The sequence below is a fragment of the Pleurodeles waltl genome, chromosome 8, assembly GCF_031143425.1.
Source record: "Pleurodeles waltl isolate 20211129_DDA chromosome 8, aPleWal1.hap1.20221129, whole genome shotgun sequence".
Lineage (NCBI taxonomy): Eukaryota > Metazoa > Chordata > Amphibia > Caudata > Salamandridae > Pleurodeles > Pleurodeles waltl.
In genome coordinates, this window is record NC_090447.1 from 1,534,344,057 (window position 1) to 1,534,366,207 (window position 22,151).

At 49.7% G+C, this 22,151-nt stretch overlaps 1 protein-coding gene across 1 annotated transcript in view; it reads right to left on the minus strand.

Annotated features, from left to right (window-relative positions):
- PDE9A (phosphodiesterase 9A) overlaps positions 1-22,151 on the minus strand; it is a 209,129-nt gene that overhangs the window by 139,479 nt on the left and 47,499 nt on the right. The window lies entirely within an intron of this gene.

Consider the following 22,151-nt stretch of genomic DNA (forward strand, 5'->3'; position numbering starts at 1 on the left):
AGGAGTGGTCAATTACATTTGAAAGGTCTGGGCCTGCCCTCACACAATGCAGTCTCCAACCCCCTGGTGTGTGTCTGGGGCCTGGCTTGGGCAAGGCAGGATCTTGAAAACAATAGAGACTTCTCTTTGAAGTAGGCCTACTTCAAAGGGAGTAAGGGGTGTAAGAAGAGCACCCAAAACCCCTGAAAATCAGATTACTTCTGGAACCAAGAGGAACCTCTGCCAAGGAGAAGAGCTGGAAGCTGGAGGAGGCATACTGCCCCTTTGCCTCTGACTGTGCTGTGCTGGGTTGGCCTGCAGTAGCTGCTTCTACCTGAGATAGGACAAAAACTGAAGTTTGTGTGACTTCCCACTGGTGAGGAATCTCCAAGGGTTTGAACTGAGCTTGCCTCATGTTGTTTAAGTCTCATACAGCAGACAGGTGACAGAGGCATTAACGCATGTGGTTGGCAGGCATAACAGGAAGGTGAGACTGTTATTAATGCATGTGATTGTCGGGGGACAGCATTAGCTGGGAGGGCTGGGAGGGTTAGCACAGGCCTGAGGATGAGCTGAGACAGATGTATAAAATGAGCTGCTCCAATCAGACCTGTGATTACCACGGATTACACCCCCCCAGGGGACAACCCTCGAGGCCAGCGGTGTAAATTGGTCCCCCTGGGGACTCGGCAGGTTTACACACGCCTCACAGTGTGTCTTTGCTGAAGTACCCCCATTCCTACCGAGGGCCGCCTTTAGCGCTCGTGGCGCCCGGTGCGACAGTCATTTTGGCCCGCACCCCAATGACCTCTTCCTTGGATTCTCTACCACCTGGCAAAAGTGCCCCTCATCTCTCTATAGAGCCTCTCTCACTTACAATTCATTTGCTTTAAAGCTCTGGTAAAGGCTGGCTTTACTAATCCCCTCAGCTGTCCACTTTAAAACACAAATCCATTCTTTGCAGCAGGTATAGTATCCATCTGAGCTACTTTATAGCGAGTCAAAACTGCCACCAGACAAAACGCATGTGTCTCTCTAGCAGGAACATTAATCACAAGAGTTATCTTTACATATTTTTGCTGCCTGAAAGCTGGACGCACAACCAACTCTGCAGCAGGTGTTTTAAAATCAAAAGTAATTGCTCAACACAGCGCCCCTCCCTCAGGTCAGTGCCCCCTTCTAGGTCAGCGCCCAGTGCGGCCGTACCAGTCGCACCCCTCTAAAGCCGGCCCTGCTCCTACCCGCTGCACCAGCCTCCTGTCCCCATCCTCCCAGCTCCCTCGCACCTCTCAGGTACTCTCCGCACCCCTCTTGTGACAGCAAAGAGGGTCTCCTCAGTCTGCTTCTACGGCAGCCGCGTGGTCGGCGGTCTCAGCTGCAGGTGCAGGAACCAGCCGGGCTGGAGAGCGGAGACAGGCAGAGATGGAGCAGCGCTACAGGCAGCGCTAGAGGCAGAGGGCGCCTAAAGAATGATGCATCACTACAGAGAGCGCTATATACAAGGTGGGCGCTAAAGAAAGACGAATCACTACGGAGTGCGCTATAGAGAGAGGAGGTCTGACGAGTCACACAGCACTATAGAGAGAGGAGGTCTGACGAGTCACACAGCACAAGAGACAGCACTATATATGTATATATATATATATATATATATATAGAGAGAGAGAGAGAGAGAGAGAGAGAGAGAGAGAGAGAGAATGGAGGTCTGATGAGTAACACAGCACAAGAGACGGTACTATAGAGAGGGAGGAGGTCTGAAGATTGACAGCACAAGAGCCAGCACTATAGAGAGAGGAGGTCTGATGAGTGACACAGCACAAAAGACAGGACTATATATATATATATATATATATATATATATATAGAGAGAGAGAGAGAGAGAGAGAGAGAGAATGGAGGTCTGATGAGTGACCGCACAAGAGACAGCACTATAGAGAGAGAGGAGGTCTGATTAGTGACACAGCACAAGAAACAGCACTATAGAGAGAGATGACGTCTGGTGAGTGACACAGCACAAGAGACAGCACTATAGAGAAAGAGGAGGACTGACGAGTGACACAGCACTATAGAGAGAGAGAGAGGAGGTCTGACGAGTGACACAGCACAAGAGACAGCACTAAAGAGAGAGAGGAGGACTGACGAGTGACACAGCAGAAGAGACAGCACTATAGAGAGAGATGACGTCTGGCGAGTGACACAGCACAAGAGACAGCACTATAGAGAGAGAGGAGGACTGACGAGTGACACAGCACTATAGAGAGAGAGGAGGTCTGATGAGTGACACAGCACTATACAGAGAGAGGAGGTCTGATGAGTGACACAGCACTATAGAGAGAGAGGAGGTCTGATGAGTGACAGCACAAGAGACAGCACTATAGAGAGAGAAGAGGTCTGACGAGTGACACAGCACTATAGAAAGAGAGGAGGTCTGGCGAGTGACACAGCACAAGAGACAGCACTATAGAGAGAGAGGAGGTCTGACGAGTGACACAGCACTATAGAGAGAGAGGAGGTCTGGCGAGTGACACAGCACAAGAGACAGCACTATAGAGAGAGAGGAGGACTGACGAGTGACACAGCACTATAGAGAGAGAGGAGGTCTGATGAGTGACACAGCACTATACAGAGAGAGGAGGTCTGATGAGTGACACAGCACTATAGAGAGAGAGGAGGTCTGATGAGTGACAGCACAAGAGACAGCACTATAGAGAGAGAGGAGGTCTGACGAGTGACACAGCACTATAGAGAGAGAGGAGGTCTGGCGAGTGACACAGCACAAGAGACAGCACTATAGAGAGAGAGGAGGTCTGACGAGTGACACAGCACTATAGAGAGAGAGGAGGTCTGGCGAGTGACACAGCACAAGAGACAGCACTATAGAGAGAGAGGAGGTCTGACGAGTGACACAGCACTATAGAGAGAGAGGAGGTCTGATGAGTGACACAGCACAAGAGACAGCACTATAGCGAGAGAGGAGGTCTGGCGAGTGACACAGCACAAGAGACAGCACTATAGAGAGAGAGGAGGACTGACGAGTGACACAGCCCTATAGAGAGAGAGGAGGTCTGATGAGTGACACAGCACTATACAGAGAGAGGAGGTCTGATGAGTGACACAGCACTATAGAGAGAGAGGAGGTCTGATGAGTGACAGCAAAAGAGACAGCACTATAGAGAGAGAGGAGGTCTGACGAGTGACACAACACTATAGAGAGAGAGGAGGTCTGGCGAGTGACGCAGCACAAGAGACAGCACTATAGAGAGAGAGGAGGTCTGGTGAGTGACACAGCACAAGAGACAGCACTATAGAGAGAGAGGAGGTCTGGCGAGTGACACAGCACAAGAGACAGCACTATAGAGAGAGTGGAGGTCTGACGAGTGACACAGCACTATAGAGGGAGAGGAGGTCTGGCGAGTGACACAGCACTATAGAGAGAGAGGAGGTCTGACGAGTGACACAGCACAAGAGACAGCACTATAGAGAGAAAGGAGGACTGACAAGTGACACAGCACAGGAGACAGCACTATAGAGAGAGAGGAGGACTGAGGAGTGACACAGTACTATAGAGAGAGAGGAGGTCTGATGAGTGACACAGCACTATAGAGAGAGAGGAGGACTGACGAGTGACACAGCACTATAGAGAGAGAGGAGGTCTGATGAGTGACACAGCACTATAGAGAGAGAGGAGGTCTGATGAGTGACACAGCACAAGAGACAGCATTATAGAGAGAGAGGAGGACTGATGAGTGACACAGCACAAGAGACAGCACTATAGAGAGAGAGGAGGTCTGACGAGTGACACAGCACTATAGAGAGAGAGGAGGTCTGGCGAGTGACACAGCACAAGAGACAGCACTATAGAGATAGAGGAGGTCTGGCGAGTGACACAGCACAAGAGACAGCACTATAGAGAGAGATGATGTCTGGCGAGTGATACAGCACAAGAGACAGCACTATAGAGAGGGAGGAGGTCTGACGAGTGACACAGCACTATAGAGAGAGAGGAGGTCTGATGAGTGACACAGCACAAGAGACAGCACTATAGAGAGAGAGGAGGTCTGGCGAGTGACACAGCACAAGAGACAGCACTATAGAGAGAGAGGAGGTCTGGCGAGTGACACAGCACTATAGAGAGAGAGGAGGTCTGATGAGTGACACAGCACTATAGAGAGAGAGGAGGTCTGATGAGTGACACAGCACAAGAGACAGCATTATAGAGAGAGAGGAGGACTGATGAGTGACACAGCACAAGAGACAGCATTATAGAGAGAGAGGAGGTCTGGCGAGTGACACAGTGTAGGAAGCTGGCTCTCTATATACTATATCAAAGTGAGGTATAGGGCCTGATTACGACTTCGGCGGAGGGGATTACTCCATCCCAAATGTGACGGACATCCCGCCCGCCGAATTACAAGTCCATTATATCCTATGAAACTCGATATCATCACATTTGGGACGGAGTACTCCCCTCCGCCGAAGTCGTAATCAGGCCCATGGTGTGCACAGAGTCCAGGGGCTCCCCTGAGGCTGAACAGAGGCTAAAGCAGATAATAAATCTATTTGTGGTAGTGTGGTCGATCCGTTGTATAAAGGAAGCGCACACTCAATGCCTCAACTTTACACCAATGGTTTTTATATAGCAAAAATATATTTTGTTCATTTATTTCTAGAACCACAAGATTCAAGTTGCAGATAAGTACATTAATAAATATGTATTTCACATATGAATCAAGATGACTTTGCTTGGAATTGGTAAGTTATACAGTTTAAGAATAAATGGCAATAATCTGTTTTAAAAGTGGGGACACTGCAATTTTCAGAAACAGTTCCTGGGGGGAAAGAAAAAGTTAGCTTGGCTTACAGGTAAGTACGCGACTTACAGTTCCAGTCTCCGGGAGTTAAGATGTCCATATGTTGGGGTTCAAGTTAACCCCAAATACCCACCACCAGCAACACAGGGCCGGACGGGTGCAGAGGTCAAAGTGGAGGCAAATTTAACTTGGGCTCCTATGGAGACAGGGGGCACTCGGTTTCAGATCTGCTAGCAGGTAATTACCCTCGTCTTCGGAGGGCAGACCTGGGGGTTCAGAGGAGCACCAGAGTGGACACAAGTTGGCACCAAGCACACACCCTCAGCGGCACAGGGGCGGCCGGCTGCAGGGTGCAAACATAGCGTCTGGCTCCCAATGCTTTCCTATGAGGGGACCCCAGGAGTCACTTAGAGGCTGCAGGTCGAGTCCAGGGGGTCACTTGGGAGAAACCACAGGCTGGATAAGTTGGAGATCCGCCTGCTGGACGTTGCTGCACCAGAGGTTGGGTTCCCCAAGGCCAGGGCGCTGCAGGTGCACTGTACCTTTAGGCGATAGGTATCTTCATCCTGTGCTGTCATGGTCAGGGGAGGACCTCTGGATTTCCAATGCAGATGTTGTCGTGAGGGACTGGAGGGGTCAGCCCAGGGTGGGCACTTGCTTGGAATCATCCGGGGATCCTCTCTAGTTGTTTGGCCCATGGGCGTCAGGTGCAGAGTGGTCAGGACTCACGGATCCTGGGAGGCTCTGGATTCCCTTAGTTTTAAGTTCTTTGTAGACAGTGCCGCTGTCCTCAGGAGTTCTTGGTCCTCTGTGATGCAGGGCAGTACTCTGGAGCTTGGCAGAGGTCGCTGGTTCTGCTGGATGTGTCGCTTTCTTGTTGCAGGCTCTTTGAAGCATGAGACAGGCCGGTAGGGCTGGGGCCAAGTCAGTTTGTGTCTTCCTTCTTCGCTGCTAGGGGTTCAGCTTAGCAGTCCTTCTTCGTTCTTGTGATGTCACTAGGAATCTGACAAACTAGGATCAGTGGAGCCCTAAATCCTGGCTTTAGGGGCATTTTATGGGTCATAGGGCAGTAGCCAATGGCACCCCACCCACATAGTGTGCCGATCTTTGTCACAGCGGTCACACCCCTGACGTAATGCTGACGTTGACACAGTGTTTGTAACTCCTGGCATATTGTGGGCATCCCTGAGAGAATGATGTCACAGCTGCTGTAAACAGGCCCTGCATCCTGCATCTCATTGACAACTTTCAGAGATTTCACTGCTTGAAAGGTCGATTACTGCTGAATGAGGCACCACTGCGCCTTACACCACAACAAACCCGGGTGCACAGAGGTTTATGGGGGGATATCAAACCCAGGTGCACTGAGGTTTATGGGGGGACATCAAACCCGGGTGCACAGAGGTTTATGGGGGGACATCAAACCCGGGTGCACTGAGGTTTATGGGGGGACATCAAACCCAGGTGCACTGAGGTTTATGGGGGGACATCAAACCCGGGTGCACAGAGGTTTATGGGGGGACATCAAACCCGGGTGCACTGAGGTTTATGGGGGGACATCAAACCCGGGTGCACAGAGGTTTATGGGTGGACATCAAACCCGGGTGCACTGAGGTTTATGGGGGGACATCAAACCCAGGTGCACTGAGGTTTATGGGGGGCTCTTGTTTGTCTCACACACCCTCACTGCACACGTATGTTTGGCTGGCCAGCTCGGGCCAGCCAAACAGACATGCGCGCTACGCTCTCTCCAGCCTGGCAACACAGTTGCCGGGCTGAAAAGAGCCTGCACCGGCTCCCAGTCTGCCTGGGAGCGCCCAGCCAGGGTGCTCCCAGCCAATCCCGACGCTGCTTTGAGCAGTGTTAGAACTGGTTACAGGGCAGGCTGGGAGCCTGTGCCTGCGTGCAGCTAGCAGGGAAGAGGAGGGCAGCGCGGGGCCACACCGAAAAGGTGTTTTAAAAAAAAATGTAATGTAATTAAATTTTAGGTGCCCCTCCGCACACCACAGCCGCCCCACCCTACTCCTTTCGAGGTGCAAGGGTGCCTGTGTTGCATGCAGGATTGAAGGGGCACCTTCCTGCACAAAAACAATCCTGGGAGGCTGTTAAGAATGGGGTCTGTAGGAAAGTACCATCTTGCCTGGCATGTTACCCCCATATTTCACTGTATATATGTTGTTTTAGTTGTATGTGTCACTGGGACCCTGCCAGCCAGGGCCCCAGTGCTCATAAGTGTGCCTGAATGTGTTCCCTGTGTGATGACTAACTGTCTCACTGAGGCTCTGCTAACCAGAACCTCAGTGGTTATGCTCTCTCTTTGCTTTCCAAATTGTCACTAACAGGCTAGTGACCAATTTCACCAATTCACATTGGCATACTGGAACACCCTTATTATTCCCTAGTATATGGTACTGAGGTACCCAGGGTATTGGGGTTCCAGGAGATCCCTATGGGCTGCAGCATTTCTTTTGCCACCCATAGGGAGCTCTGGCAATTCTTACACAGGCCTGCCACTGCAGCCTGAGTGAAATAACGTCCACGTTATTTCACAGCCATTTACCACTGCACTTAAGTAACTTATAAGTCACCTATATGTCTAACCTTTACCTGGTAAAGGTTGGGTGCTAAGTTACTTAGTGTGTGGGCACCCTGGCACTAGCCAAGGTGCCCCCACATTGTTCAGGGCAAATTCCCCGGACTTTGTGAGTGCGGGGACACCATTACACGTGTGCACTATACATAGGTCACTACCTATGTATAGCGTCACAATGGTAACTCCGAACATGGCCATGTAACATGTCTAAGATCATGGAATTGTCACCCCAATGCCATTCTGGCATTGGGGAGACAATTCCATGATCCCCCGAGTCTCTAGCACAGACCCGGGTACTGCCAAACTACCTTTCCCGGGGTTTCACTGCAGCAGCTGCTGCCAACCCCTCAGACAGGTTTCTGCCCTCCTGGGGTCCAGCCAGGCTTGGCCCAGGAAGGCAGAACAAAGGACTTCCTCAGAGAGAGGCTGTTACACCCTCTCTCTTTGGAAAAAGGTGTCAGGGCTGGGGAGGAGTAGCCTCCCCCAGCCTCTGGAAATGCTTTGATGGGCATAGATGGTGCCCATCTCTGCATAAGCCAGTCTACACCGGTTCAGGGATCCCCCAGCCCTGCTCTGGCGCGAAACTGGACAAAGGAAAGGGGAGTGACCACTCCCCTGACCTGCACCTCCCCTGGGAGGTGCCCAGAGCTCCTCCAGTGTGCTCCAGACCTCTGCCATCTTGGAAACAGAGGTGCTGCTGGCACACTGGACTGCTCTGAGTGGCCAGGGCCAGCAGGTGACCTCAGAGACTCCTTCTGAAAGGCTCTTACCTGTGTTGCTAGCCTATCCTCCTTCCTAAGTAGCCAAACCTCCTTTTCTGGCTATTTAGGGTCTCTGCTTTGGGGAATTCTGTAGATAACGAATGCATGAGCTCATCAGAGTTCCTCTGCATCTCTCTCTTCACCTTCTGCCAAGGATTCGACCGCTGACTGCTCTGGACGCCTGCAAAACCGCAACAAAGTAGCAAAGAGGACTACTGCGACCTTGTATCGCTGATCCTGCGGCCTTCTCGACTGTTTTCCTGGTGGTGCATGCTGTGGGGGTAGTCTGCCTCCTCTCTGTACTAGAAGCTCCGAAGAAATCTGTGGGTCGACGGAATCTTCCCCCTGCAACCGCAGGCACCAACAGACTGCATCACTGGTCCTCTGGGTCCCCTCTCAGCACGACGAGCGTGGTCCCTGGAACTCAGCAACTCTGTCCAAGTGACTCCCACAGTCCAGTGACTCTTCAGTCCAAGTTTGGTGGAGGTAAGTCCTTGCCTCCCCACGCTAGACTGCATTACTGGGTACCGCGTGATTTGCAGCTGCTCCGGCTCCTGTGCACTCTTCCAGGATTTCCCCGGCACTCTAACCTGCTGTGCACGACCTCCTGAGTTGTCCTCCGGCGTCGTGGGACCTTCTTTTGTGACTTCGGGTGAGCTCCAGTTCACTGTTCTTCGTAGTGCCTGTTCCGGCACTTCTCTGGGTGCTGCTTGCTTCTGAGTGGGCTCCTTGTCTTGCTGGGCGCCCCCTCTATCTCCTCACTCAATTGGTGACATCCGGGTCCCTCCTGGGCCACAGCAGCATCCAAAAACCCCAACTGCAACCCTTGCAGCTAGCAAGGTTCTTGTTTGCGGTCTTTCTGCATGGGAACACCTCTGCAAGCTTCTTCACGGCGTGGGACATCCATCCTCCAAAGGGGAAGTTCCTAGTCCTCTTCGTTCTTGCAGAATCCACAGCTTCTACCATCCAGTGGCAGCTTCTTTGCACCCACAGATGGCATTTCCTGGGCATCTGCCCACTCCCGAATTGAGTGTGACTCTTGGACTTGGTCCCCTTGTTCCACAGGTACTCTCGTCTGGAAATCCATCGTTGTTGCATTGCTGGTGTTGGTCTTCCTTGCAGAATTCCCCTATCACGACTTCTGTGCTCTCTGGGGAACTTAGGTGCACTTTACACCTACTTTTCAGGGTCTTGGGGTGGGCTATTTTTCTAACCCTCACTGTTTTCTTACAGTCCCAGCGACCCTCTACAAGCTCACATAGGTTTGGGGTCCATACGTTATTCGCATTCCACTTTTGGAGTATATGGTTTGTGTTGCCCCTATACCTATGTGCTCTCATTGCAATCTATTGTGACTGTACATTGCTTGCATTGCTTTCTATTGCTATACTGCATATTTTTGGTATTGTGTACATATATCTTGTGTATATTTGGCATCCTCATACTGAGGGTACTCACTGAGATACTTTTGGCATATTGTCATAAAAATAAAGTACCTTTATTTTTAGTATATCTGTGTATTGTGTTTTCTTATGATATTGTGCATATGACACCAGTGGTATAGTAGGAGCTTTACACGTCTCCTAGTTCAGCCTAAGCTGCTCTGCTAAGCTACCTTTTCTATCAGCCTAAGCTGCTAGACACCTCTTCTACACTAATAAGGGATAACTAGACCTGGTGCAGAGTGTAAGTACCCCTTGGTACCACTACAAGCCAGGCCAGCCTCCTACATTGGTTGTGCAGCGGTGGGATAAGTACTTGCAACTACTTACCGCTTTGTCATTTTGTATTTTTCATAAGAGAAAAATATACAAAACAAGTTCAGTGTATGTACACCTAACCAAAAAGTTTTGTTTTTCTTCTCTTACTCTATTGCTAAGTGCTGAAAAGCACCTCTAAAACTTTCAAAAAGTTTCTCAAAAGTTGAAAAAGTTTTTTTTTTCTGTCCCTTAAACCTTTTCCTATCGTGTCTGGTACAGGTCAAACTCTGGATCTGGCCAGCACAGCTTATGACCACCTTAACTGGAAAGGTGTAAGGAGTCTCTGCATTGATAGAGGTTTAGGGGTAGGGAAGAATCCCTCTAGAGAACTGTTGGTTAATATGCTCATTGAGAATGATAAGGCCATAGCTGGCACATCAGGTGAGAGATTAGCTGATGGTTCACACTCTGATTCAGGGGCAGCCCCAGCAAAAGTGTTAGATGGGAAACTTCCCAACCTGCCCCTTAGCAGGCCACCTAGCATGGCTGGTACTAAGCTCTCATCACAGTAGGGATGTCACTCCTTTAGGACAGGTTGTTAGGGTGCCATGTATTAGGGACAGGTCTCCCTCTGTTCTTTCACACCATTCTTCTGTGTCTAAGCATGCCCAACCCACCCACCCTGATGACAGAGTGTTAGAAAGGGAATTCAATAGATTGAGAGTGGAAGAGTCCAGGCTGAAGCTTAAAAAGCTACAGCTGGATCTAGACAGAGAAGCATTTGACTTAGAAAAAGAAAGGCAGAGGTTGGGGTTTGGACCCCATGGTGGCAGCAGCAGTATTACAGATAGTAATCCTGTAAAAGAGCATGATTCTAGGAATCTGCACAAGATAGTTCCCCCTTACAAGGAGGGGGATGACATTAACAAGTGGTTTGCTGCACTTGAGAGGGCCTGTGTTGTACAGGTGGCCCCTCAAAGGCAGTGGGCTGCTATCCTATGGCTATCTTTCAGTGGAAAGGGTAGGGATAGGCTCCTTACTGTGAAGGAAAGTGATGCCAATAATTTTTCAGTTCTTAAGAATGCACTCCTAGATGGTTATGGGTTAACCACTGAACAGTACAGGATCAAGTTCAGAGAAACCAAAAAGGAGTCTTCACAAGACTGGGTAGACTTTGTTGACCATTCAGTGAAGGCCTTGGAGGGGTGGTTACATGGCAGTAAAGTTTCTGACTATGAAAGCCTGTGTAACTTAATCCTGAGAGAGCATATTCTTAATAACTGTGTGTCTGATTTGTTGCACCAATATCTAGTGGACTCAGATCTGCCCTCTCCCCAAGAATTGGGAAAGAAGGCAGACAAATGGGTCAGAACAAGAGTGAACAGAAACGTTCATACAGGGGGTGACAAGGATGGCAAGAAGAAGGATGGTAAGTCTTCAGACAAGGGTGGGGACAAATCTAAAAATGAGTCTTCATCAGGCCCACAAAAACACTCTGGTGGGGGTGGTGGGTCCAAATACTCTTCTAATCAAGTAAAGAAACCATGGTGCTATTTATGTAAAGTAAAAGGCCATTGGACAACTGATGCCAGTTGTCCAAAGAAAAGCACCAAGCCTCCCACTACCACAACCCCTACTACTACACCTAGTGCCCCTAGTAATAGCAGTGGTGGTGGGGGCAAACCTACTAATAGCCAATCCAAGGGAGTAGCTGGGCTCACTTTTGGTAATTTAGTTGGGGTTGGTCTTGTTAGGGAGACCACAGAGGCTGTGTTAGTCTCTGAGGGGGCCATTGATTTGGCCACCTTGGTTGCTTGTCCCCTTAATATGGATAAGTACAAGCAACTTCCCCTAATAAATGGTGTTGAGGGTCAGGCCTACAGGGACACAGGTGCCAGTGTTACCATGGTAATAGAGAAACTGGTCCACCCTGAACAACACCTACTTGGTCACCAGTACCAAGTGACTGATGCTCATAACAACACTCTTAGCCACCCCATGGCTGTTGTGAATCTCAACTGGGGGGGGGGGGTTACTGGTCCAAAGAAAGTTGTGGTTGCCTCAGATTTACCTGTAGACCGCCTACTAGGGAACGATTTAGAGACATCAGCTTGGGCAGAAGTGGAGTTGGAGGCTCATGCAGCAATGCTGGGCATTCCTGGGCATATTTTTGCTTTGACCAGGGCTCAGGCCAAAAAGCAAAAAGGACAGGGTGACTTGGATCCTAGAACAGTGGACCAAGTGCTCCCTAAAGCTAGGGTTAGTAAAGGTAAAACACTACCTACTATCCCTCCCTCTACAGTGGATTCAACTTCTGAGGAAGAAGAATTTCCACCCTGTGCAGAACCTTCACCAGAGGAGCTGGAAGCAGACACTGCTGAGCTTTTGGGTGGAGGGGGGCTTGCCAGGGAGGAGCTGAGTGTGGCACAGCAGACCTGTCCCACACTAGAGGGTCTAAGACAGCAAGCCGTCAAACAGCAAAATGGGGATGTCAGTGACTCTCACAGAGTTTACTGGGAGGACAACCTCTTGTATACAGAGGCAAGGGACCCAAAACCTGGAGCTGCCAGGAGATTGGTTATTCCCTTGCAATACAGAGAGTTCCTCCTAACTCTAGCCCACGACATTCCCTTGGCTGGACATTTGGGACAAATGAAAACATGGGACAGGCTTGTTCCCTTGTTTCTTTGGCCTAGAATGTCAGAGGACACAAAGGAATTGTGTAAGTCCTGTGTCACCTGTCAAGCCAGTGGCAAAACAGGTGGCACCCCAAAGGCACCCCTTATTCCACTGCCTGTGGTTGGGGTTCCCTTTGAAAGGGTAGGGGTTGACATAGTTGGCCCCCTTGACCCTCCTACTGCTTCAGGCAATAGGTTTATCTTGGTGGTAGTGGACCATGCCACCAGATATCCTGAAGTAATTCCTCTAAGGACCACTACAGCTCCTGCAGTGGCAAAGGCCCTCCTGGGAATCTTTTCCAGGGTGGGCTTCCCAAAAGAGGTGGTATCAGACAGAGGTAGCAACTTTATGTCTGCTTACTTAAAGGCCATGTGGAAGGAATGTGGTGTGACATACAAGTTCACCACACCCTATCATCCACAAACAAATGGACTGGTTGAGAGATTTAACAAAACTCTCAAAGGAATGATAATGGGACTCCCTGTAAAACTCCGGAGGAGATGGGATGTCCTGTTACCTTGCCTCCTTTTTGCTTACAGGGAGGTACCCCAAAAAGGAGTGGGCTTCAGCCCCTTTGAACTCCTATTTGGACACCCTATAAGAGGTCCTCTAACACTTGTAAAGGAGGGTTGGGAACAACCTTTAAAAGCTCCTAAGCAAGACATAGTGGACTATGTACTTGGCCTAAGATCCAGAATGGCTGAGTATATGAAAAAGGCCAGCAAAAACCTTCAGGCCAGCCAAGAGCTCCAAAAGCAATGGCATGACCAAAAGGCCGTTCTGATTCAGTACCAACCAGGGCAGAAAGTGTGGGTCTTGGAGCCTGTGGCCCCAAGAGCACTCCAAGACAAATGGAGTGGTCCCTACATTATTGTTGAGAAAAAGGGAGAAGTCACCTATTTAGTTGACTTGGGCACTGCCAGGAGTCCCCTTAGGGTGCTCCATGTCAATCGCCTGAAACCCTACTATGACAGGGCTGATCTCACCCTGCTCATGGCAACAGATGAAGGACAAGAAGAAGAGAGTGACCCTCTTCCTGATCTCTTCTCTTCCACAGAACAAGATGCTCTAGTGGAAGGTGTAGTTCTGGCAGATTGTCTTACTGCTGAGCAGAAAGACCACTGCATAAATCTCCTGGGTCAGTTTTCTGAACTCTTTTCTACTGTGCCAGGCACCACTTCTTGGTGTGAGCACACTGTAGATACTGGAGACAGCTTGCCTTTCAAAAGTAAGATCTATAGGCAGCCTGACCATGTCAGGGACTGCATAAAACAAGAGGTTCAGAAAATGCTTGAACTGGGAGTGGTTGAGCACTCTGAAAGTCCATGGGCCTCTCCTGCGGTACTTGTACCAAAGCCTCATTCCAAAGATGGGAAAAGGGAAATTAGATTTTGTGTAGACTACAGAGGTCTCAACCAGGTAACTAAAACTGATGCTCACCCTATACCCAGGGCAGATGAGCTCGTAGATACACTGGCATCTGCCAAGTATCTAAGCACCTTTGATTTGACTGCAGGGTATTGGCAGATCAAGTTATCAGAGGATGCTAAAGCAAAAACTGCATTTTCAACCATTGGAGGGCACTACCAATTCACAGTAATGCCCTTTGGTTTGAAAAATGCACCTGCCACTTTTCAGAGGTTGGTGAATACAGTCCTGCAAGGGTTGGAGGCTTTTAGTGCAGCATATCTAGATGATATAGCTGTCTTTAGCTCCAGCTGGGATGATCACCTGGTCCACCTATGGAAAGTTTTGGAGGCCCTGCAAAAGGCAGGCCTCACTATCAAGGCTTCAAAGTGCCAGATAGGGCAGGGGAAAGTGGTTTATCTGGGACACCTGGTAGGTGGAGAACAGATTGCACCACTTCAGGGGAAAATCCAAACTATTATACATTGGGTTCCCCCTACAACTCAGACTCAAGTAAGAGCCTTTTTAGGCCTCACTGGGTACTACAGGAGGTTCATAAAGAACTATGGCTCCATAGCAGCCCCTCTTAATGACCTCACATCTAAGAAAATGCCTAAAAAGGTATTGTGGACAGCTAACTGTCAAAAAGCTTTTGAGGAGCTGACGCAGGCCATGTGCTCTGCACCTGTCCTGAAAAGCCCCTGTTACTCCAAATAATTCATTGTCCAAACTGATGCATCTGAATTAGGGGTAGGGGCAGTCTTATCACAACTTAATTCTGAGGGCCAGGATCAACCTGTTGCTTTTATCAGCAGGAGGTTGACCCCTAGAGAAAAGCGTTGGTCTGCCAGAAAGAGGGAGGCCTTTGCTGTGGTCTGGGCACTGAAGAAGTTGAGGCCATACCTGTTTGGCACTCACTTCATTGTTCAGACAGACCACAAACCTCTACTTTGGCTAAAACAAATGAAAGGTGAAAACCCTAAATTGTTAAGGTGGTCCATATCTCTACAGGGAATGGACTATACAGTGGAACATAGACCTGGGAGTACCCACTCCAATGCAGATGGACTCTCCAGATATTTCCACTTAGACAATGAAGACTCATCAGGTCATGGCTAGTCTTATTGTCCTTCGTTTGGGGGGGGGGGTTGTGTAGGAAAGTACCATCTTGCCTGGCATGTTACCCCCATATTTCACTGTATATATGTTGTTTTAGTTGTATGTGTCACTGGGACCCTGCCAGCTAGGGCCCCAGTGCTTATAAGTGTGCCCTGTATGTGTTCCCTGTGTGATAACTAACTGTCTCACTGAGGCTCTGCTAACCAGAACCTCAGTGGTTATGCTCTCTCTTTGCTTTCCGAATTGTCACTAACAGGCTAGTGACCAATTTCACCAATTCACATTGGCATACTGGAACACCCTTATAATTCCCTAGTATATGGTACTGAGGTACCCAGGGTATTGGGGTTCCAGGAGATCCCTATGGGCTGCAGCATTTCTTTTGCCACCCATAGGGAGCTCTGACAATTCTTACACAGGCCTGCCACTGCAGCCAGAGTGAAATAAAGTCCACGTTATTTCACAGCCATTTACCACTGCACTTAAGTAACTTATAAGTCACCTATATGTCTAACCTTTACCTGGTAAAGGTTGGGTGCTAAGTTACTTAGTGTGTGGACATCCTGGCACTAGCCAAGGTGCCCCCACATTGTTCAGGGCAAATTTCCCAGACTTTGTGAGTGCGGGGACACCATTACACGCGTGCACTATACATAGGTCACTACCTATGTATAGCTTCACAATGGTAACTCCGAACATGGCCATGTAACATGTCTAAGATCATGGAATCGTCACCCCAATTGCATTCTGGCATTCAGGAGACAATTCCATGATCCCCCGAGTCTCTAGCACAGCCCCGGGTACTGCCAAACTACCTTTCCCAGGGTTTCACAGCAGCTGCTGCTGCTGCCAACCCCTCAGACAGGTTTCGGCCCTCCTGGGGTCCAGCCAGGCTTGGCCCCGGAAGGCAGAACAAAGGACTTCCTCAGTGAGAGGGTGTTACACCCTCTCCCTTTGGAGAAAGGTGTTAGGGCTGGGGAGGAGTAGCCTCCCCCAGCCTCTGGAAATGCTTTGATGGGCACAGATGGTGCCCATCTCTCCATAAGCCAGTCTACACCGGTTCAGGGATCCCCCAGCCCTGCTCTGGCACAAAACCGGACAAAGGAAATGGGAGTGACCACTCCCCTGACCTGCACCTCCCCTGGAGGGGCCCAGAGCTCCTCCAGTGTGCTCCAGACCTCTGCCATCTTGGAAACAAAGGTGCTGCTGGCACACTGGACTGCTCTGAGTGGCCAGGGCCAGCAGGTGACGTCAGAGACTCTTTCTGATAGGCTCTTACCTGTGTTGCTAGCCTATCCTCCTTCCTAAGTAGCCAAACCTCCTTTTCTGGTTATTTAGGGTCTCTGCTTTGGGGAATTCTTTAGATAACGAATGCAAGAGCTCATCAGAGTTCCTCTGCATCTCTCTCTTCACCTTCTGCCAAGGAATCGACCGCTGACTGCTCTGGACACCTGCAAAACCGCAACAAAGTAGCAAAGACGACTACTGCAACCTTGTATCGCTGATCCTGCGGCCTTCTCAACTGTTTTCCTGGTGGTGCATGCTGTGGGGGTAGTCTGCCTCCTCTCTGCACTAGAAGCTCCGAAGAAATCTGTGGGTCGACGGAATCTTCCCCCTGCAACCACAGGCACCAAAAGACTGCATCACTGGTCCCCTGGGTCCCCTCTCAGCACGACGAGCGTGGTCCCTGGAACTCAGCAACTCTGTCCAAGTGACTCCCACAGTCCAGTGACTCTTCAGTCCAAGTTTGGTGGAGGTAAGTCCTTGCCTCACCACGCTAGACTGCATTGCTGGGTACCGCGTGATTTGCAGCTGCTCCGGCTCCTGTGCACTCTTCCAGGATTTCCTTCGTGCACAGCCAAGCCTGGGTCCATGGCACTCTAACCTGCAGTGCACGACCTCCTGAGTTGTCCTCCGGCGTCGTGGGACCTTCTTTTGTGACTTCGGGTGAGCTCCGGTTCACTCTTCTTCGTAGTGCCTGTTCCGGCACTTCTGCGGGTGCTGCTTGCTTCTGAGTGGGCTCCTTGTCTTGCTGGGCGCCCCCTCTGTCTCCTCACTCAATTGGTGACATCCTGGTCCCTCCTGGGCTACAGCAGCATCCAAAAACCCTAACTGCGACCCTTGCAGCTAGCAAGGTTTGCTTGTGGTCTTTCTGCGTGGGAACACCTCTGCAAGCTTCTTCACGACGTGGGACATCCATCCTCCAAAGGGGAAGTTCCTAGTCCTCTTCGTTCTTGCAGAATCCACAGCTTCTAACATCCAGTGGCAGCTTCTTTGCACCCACAGATGGCATTTCCTGGGCATCTGCCCACTCCCGAATTGAGTGTGACTCTTGGACTTGGTCCCCTTGTTCCACAGGTACTCTCGTCTGGAAATCCATCGTTGTTGCATTGCTGGTGTTGGTCTTCCTTGCAGAATTCCCCTATCACGACTTCTTTGCTCTCTGGGGAACTTAGGTGCACTTTACACCTACTTTTCAGGGTCTTAGGGTGGGCTATTTTTCTAACCCTCACTGTTTTCTTACAGTCCCAGCGACCCTCTACAAGCTCACATAGGTTTGGGGTCCATACGTTATTCGCATTCCACTTTTGGAGTATATGGTTTGTGTTGCCCCCATACCTATGTGCTCTCATTGCAATCTATTGTGACTGTACATTGCTTGCATTGCTTTCTATTGCTATTACTGCATAATTCTGGTGTTGTGTACATATATCTTGTGTATATTTGCTATCCTCATACTGAGGGTACTCACTGAGATACTTTTGGCATATTGTCATAAAAATAAAGTACCTTTATTTTTAGTATATCTGTGTATTGTGTTTTCTTATGATATTGTGCATATGACACCAGTGGTATAGTAGGAGCTTTGCATGTCTCCTAGTTCAGCCTAAGCTGCTCTGCTAAGCTACCCTTTTCTATCAGCCTAAGCTTCTAGAACACCTCTTCTACACTAATAAGGGGTAACTGGACCTGGTGCAGAGTGTAAGTACCGCTTGGTACCACTACAAACTAGGCCAGCCTCCTACAGGGTCTTTGGTTGGCAGTCAGGTTACCCCCTGCCCAAGCAAGGACCCTCACTCTAGGCAGGGTAAAGGAGAATCAGCCACAGTTAACCCCTGCACACCCCCTTAGTAGCTTGGCACAAGCAGGCAGGCTTAACTTCAGAAGCGATGTGTAAAGTATTTGTACCAACACACACAGTAATTCAATGAAGACACTACAAAATGACACAACACAGGTTTAGAAAAATAGAAAATATTTATCTAAACAAAACAAGACCAAAAAGACAAAAATCCAACATATACAAGTCAAGTTATGAACTTTCAAAGAATACGAGTCTTAAATCCTTTAGAAAACAGTAAGAACGTTGTTAGCGCACAAAAGTACCTGGGTAGCATTAAAATAAAGCTGCATGGATGAGTGTGCATCGAAAAAGGCCAGCGATGCGTCGATTTCTCACTCGCAAGCGAGACCGTGCGTCGTTCCTCCTCCGGTCGGGTCGGCGTGCGTCGTTTCTCCACTCCTGCAAGAGAGCGATGCGTCGATCCTGACAGGCACCTCGGGTCCGGGCAGGCCTTTCGTTGTTTTTTCACACCCAGCGGTGTGGCATTGAAAATCCAGTTGCACAGTATCACAAAACCGCACTGTGTGGGGTTTGCGTTGTTATCAGCCTCCGTTTCCGGGTGTTGCACATTGTTTCTCCAGATGCATTGTGTTGATCTCCCAGCTGCAATGCAGGTGGAGTGTTGATTTCAGCCATGAAGCCGGCGGTGCGTAGTTTATCAGCTGTTTCACAGAAGGTGCATTGAAAATTTCCCCACACGGCGGTCTGTGTGTGGATTTTTAGTCTTTGTCTGCCAGCTTCACCTTTCAAGGGCCCAGGAACTGGATAGGGCTCCACTTGGCAGGGAAGGACTCTCAGAAGAGAGTCCAGGTGCTGGCAGGGGAAGTCTTTGATGGCCCTGAGATTTCAACAACAGGAGGAAAGCTCAGTTCAAGCCCTTGGAGATTCTTCACAAGCAGGAATGCACAACAAAGTCCAGTCTTTGTCCCCTTTCACAGGCAGAAGCTGCAACTGCAGGATAGCTCCACAAAGCACAGACAGGGCAGCACTTCTCCTCAGCTCTTCAGCTCTTCTCCTTGGCAGAGGTACCCCTTGATTCCAGCAGTGATCTAATTTTCAGGGGTTTGGGTGCTCTTCTTATACCCATTTCTGCCTTCGAAGTAGGCGTACTTCAAAGGAAAGTCTCTCTTGTTTGTGAGATCCTGCCTTGCCCAGGCCAGGCCCCAGACACACACCAGGGGGTTGGAGACTGCATTGTGTGAGGGCAGGCACAGACCTTTGAGATGTGAGTGACCACTCCTCCCCTCAGCCCCGATGGCTCATCAGGATATTCAGGACTACACCCCAGCTCCCTTTGTGTCACTGTCTAGAGAGAGATGCAAACAGCACAACTGTCGAACTAACCCAGACGGGGAGTCCACAAATAGGCAGTCACAGAATGGTTTAAGCAAGTAAATGCCTACTTTCTAAAAGTGGCATTTTCAAACACACAGGGGGTCATTACAAGGCTGTTTCAGAGGAAGCACCGCCAACAGGCTGGCGGTGCTTCACAGGGAATTACGACCGTGGCGGAAGCGCTGCGGTCGCACCGCCGGGACCGGCGGTTTCCTGCCACAGTGGTCCCGGCGGTTTCCCGCCACAGTGGTCCCGGCGGTTTTAATCCGCTAGGGCAGCGCTGCTTGCAGCACTGCCCAGGGGATTACGAGTCCCCCTACCACCAGCCTTTTCCTGGCGGTTTGAACTGCCAGGAAAAGGCTGGCGGTACGGGGAGTTGCGGGGCCCCCTGCCACGGCCACAACACCGCAGGCTCCATTTGGAGCCGGCTCCTGTTTTGCGGCCGAGATCCCCGCTGGGCCGGCGGGGATCTCCTGATGGCCGCGGCGGGAGTGCGGCTGCATTGGCTGAAGCCGCCTGCCAAGGTCGTAATGAGGGCCACAATCTAAAAACAAACTTCACTAAAAGATTGATTTTTAAATTGTGAGTTCAGACACCCCAAACTCCACATGTCTATTCGCTCTCAAAGGGAATCAACGCGTTAATCACATTTAAAGGCAGCCCCCATGTGAACCTATGAGAGAGATAGGCCCTGAAACAGTGAAAAACGAATTTGGCAGTATTTCACTGTCAGAACATATAAACACATTAGTATATGTCCTACCTTAAACATACACTGCACCTTGCCCATGGGGCTTCCTTAGGGGTGTCTTACATGTAAGAAAAGGGAAGGTTTTAGGACTGGCAAGTGGGTACACTTGTCAAGTCGAATTGGCAGTTAAAACTACACTCACAGACACTGCAGCCGCAGGTCTGAGCCATGTTTACAGGGCTACTAATGTGGGTGGCACAACCAGTGCTGCAGGCCCACTAGTAGCATTTGATTTACAGGCCCTGGGCACCTCTAGTGCACTGTACTAGGGACTTAGAAGTAAATCAAATATACCAGTCATGGAAAGTCAATCACACATACATTTTACATAGGAGCAGTTGCACTTTAGCACTGGTTAGCAGTGGTAAAGTGCCCAGAGTAACAAAAACAGCACAAAAAGAGTCCAGCACACATCAACAACCTGGGAAACACAGGCAAAAAGTTAAAGGAGACCCCGCCAAGGATGCCAGGTCTAACAGAGGCTGTTTCCTCTTTCGATGTGTACAGCAGAATGCAGCACACATAGAAAGAGAAAAAACACAAGGAGAAATAAAGATATTTCCCCTCGTTGCGCCTTCCCTGAGGACGCGTCATGTTTTGGCGCATCCCAGGTTTACACGTCCTTGTAAATATGGGGCAATGTCAAAATCCATGGGTGTTGCGTGGGAACACCCACCGCGACGCCCATGGAACGCCTCCCTGGCGCAGTGTGAGGCAACGCAGCAATTTATGCTGCGTTGCCTTACTGCATAGCTATGAGGCCATTCAAAACCACACAAAGTGGCTTTGCGTGGCCTCATTGACATGGGTGAAGGGTGTGAGCTGCTGGAGCGTTACTAAAAGTGACACACGATGGCGCAAGGGGCTCATAAATGTGCCCCAGAATCGCCAAAACCTAGAAAGGGTTAGGGGCAGATTTTTTAAAAGTGTTGCTGCACCCAGTGCTCAACCACTTATCTTGAGCCCCTTAACGCCCCCCACAGCCACCATGTGTGCGACGTATTTAAAATACAGCGCCCCATGGTGCATGGTAGAGGGCAATAGCGTCAAAATCTTTGACGCTATTGATGTACTGTTCAGTGTTATGGCCAAAATACATAGTGGCCTACTGTAACCAATGGTGTGCCCCCTTTCAACGCCTTCCTCTGAGCAGGCGTTAAAAATGCTGCAAAAAATGGCGCAAAGAAGTCTTTTAGATTTCTTTGTGCCATTTTTTTGACCCCCTTGCCGGGGAACGCCCCCCTTGCATACATTATGCCTGGCGCAGGTATAATGTGGTACAAGGGGTTACAAAGTCGCACAATGCATGCATTGCATCACTTTGTAAATCTGGTGCGGCGATTATGTCCTTGCTGGGCCACATTAGCGTAAAAAAATGACGCTAATGTGGGGCAAGGAGGCGCTAGGGGCTCTTAAATGTGGGCCTTAATGTCTGCAGATGCCTGAGCGTTGGGGAGGGGGGGGGGTCAGGCAAGGTCTGCATTTGTGAATTCCTCTTTGTTTTAGCCTGTGCTTGTTCTTTGTTTTATTTATTTCTAATTCGATATGTGAAAGGGCACTTATAAAGCTCAGCGCGTGCTATATAGTGCTATGAAGCCGTTGTGCTAACGTGGCGCTTTGGATAGCTTCAAAATTAAATATAATGACATACATAATGCGTGAAGGCCAGATATTGTCATAGTCTACATACAATAAATATGAATTTACATCCACGCACAGAGGACGCGAAGGTAATGCTGAATAAATTACATTTTTTCTATGGTGCGCAACGCCTATGAGAGCTCAGGCAGCTGAGTTTGTATTCTCCTACTACACGAAGCAGCCCCAGCACTGCACACCCAGTGCCAAGAGGCCGTCACAAGCACTACATCATGGGGGTATTTACATGTTAT